At 37.4% G+C, this 1,994-nt stretch overlaps 1 pseudogene; it reads left to right on the top strand.

Moving 5' to 3' along the window:
• Window positions 1-1,524: 1,524 nt before the first annotated feature.
• Window positions 1,525-1,684, top strand: LOC120244977 (annotated as a pseudogene).
• Window positions 1,685-1,994: the final 310 nt, after the last annotated feature.

The raw sequence follows: 1,994 nt of genomic DNA, 5'->3' as shown, positions 1-1,994 counted from the left end.
AGGGCCTTAAAATGTCAGGTTCCCAGTACCTGACTCGCTACATATGGGGGTGATATTGTGGGCTCTCGTGTGACAGGGACTGTGACTGCAGACTTGAGAATTTGGGTGAGAGTCATTGGGAGTAGACATGTGGGAGCAGGAACAAGTCACAGAGATGTTACAGTGAGGACTAACTCGTGCTGAGGAACCACTGTAGTTGGGCCTATAAACTGAAGCTTCTAAGGCACTGGGTCTATGAGACCCACGTGAGATAGAAGGCCCTGTGAATTTACAAAGTGATGCCAGTGCCGTCCACATGGCCTTTATTAGTTGTTAGACAACTGGTTATTCTGGTACCAGTGGTCCAGTCTCTAAAAATGAGGAATGGAAATGCAAAGACCACACAGACAAAAATGCATCTGAAATTTTCATGTTACAGCAAGCGATGTGAGGTTCTGTGTCTCAGCCATCGTGCTGCAGAGACGTCAGTTAATCATTGATACAGTGAAAATGACAGCACAATCCGGATCTAGCATATCCAACATGGACCACAAGGAGGAGTAAAAACAAGGCAGACAATGTTACACACAATCTTCCTTTGGCTCAGGAGTGTTGCCTTTTCAAGAAGCAGTCAAACATGTTGGCATATGAGGTGCTATGATAGATGCAGAAATTATATAGAAATGATTTTTCTTGTCAAACCTATCAATAAAGAAAAAAATATTAGATTAGCCATAAAACTTTTATTCTAGAATATACACATGTAATGTGTACATTGTATGTGTACCTATATGTGTGCATAATACATATAAACATGTTAACTTACATTCAGACTAGCAGAAATAGAATCGTTTATGTTTAATACTAATAAATATTTTCAAGTACCATCAGAAAGGCTCTTAGCAATGTTTGTATTCCAAATGAATAAATGATTGACCTCTAATAGCCAGATTCTACTATGATTCTATTCAATGCCTCCAATAAGTGAGAAACATTTATACCTTTTAGTACATTTGAAGGAATATTTTAATTTCCACTCATTTATTGGGCATGAAATATATTACTACTTCTTAAATGATTATTTATTGATTTAATTTGAATGTATCTTTCAAACATTTGTATAAGCAAAGTGTCCTTTGAAATTTTTTTAAACCTCTTTAAAAACAAATCTTTCATCCTTAATTCTGTTACATGTTTTTATGTATAGGTTTATTTTGTAAATCTTGTGTCAATTTCATTTACTTCTTATGATGTCCTTCTGACATTTCCTCCTTTGCATTTCCTGAAGATCGTCCTTCAGGACTTCATCTGAGGTATCAGTTGACCTTTCCATTGTGCACCTTGATTGTGCTTATAATTCTAACTTAGCACTTAGGAAACTTTTTTATAAATTTGTTTCTCTCTCTAAAGATAAAGTTGAGGATATGTGAGACAGTATCTCCTTTGTATCTATCAAGTGTCTCAGTGAGATTCATGATAAGCTATTGCAAAATATAGAATGAAGGAAAGAAGGAAGGAAGGAATCACATCAAAGTGAATGTTCCTAGCTTTGTGCAGTGGCAGTATCATAGCCAATGAGGTTTATCCAAGGCACGATTATTGCTATTGAAAACTTTTCCCAAAGTGAATGTTCCTGTTAAGAAAATATCACTGCAGTCAAGCTTTTATCCATGTCAATCATGTCATTTTTCTCACATAAGTTTATTTGGAGAAGTTGTCTAATCCCTTCCCATTATCAGGAGGACCAAACTGGTATAGAGAACCAAGCTGTGGACCAAAGCCATGAAAGGTAAAAACCACCCCTCAATGTAATCTCCAGCTGGCATGTGTGTGCAGCGCAACCTCAGTAGTGGAGAGTTTCAGAGGCAAGACATTGGGGCTTGACTACTAGGTTGGAATCCTGCCTCTTTTTTTTTTTTTAATGTTTTATTTATTTCTGAGAAAGAGAGAGAGAGCATGAGCAGGGGAGGGTCAGAGAGAGAGGGAGACACAGAATCTGAAGCAGGCTTCAGGTT

The sequence above is a fragment of the Hyaena hyaena genome, unplaced genomic scaffold, assembly GCF_003009895.1.
Source record: "Hyaena hyaena isolate Hyena2069 unplaced genomic scaffold, ASM300989v1 scaffold_395, whole genome shotgun sequence".
Taxonomy (NCBI): Eukaryota; Metazoa; Chordata; class Mammalia; order Carnivora; family Hyaenidae; genus Hyaena; species Hyaena hyaena.
The sequence above is the reverse complement of the archived record's forward strand: the minus strand, read 5'-3'. Positions and strand labels throughout refer to the sequence as shown.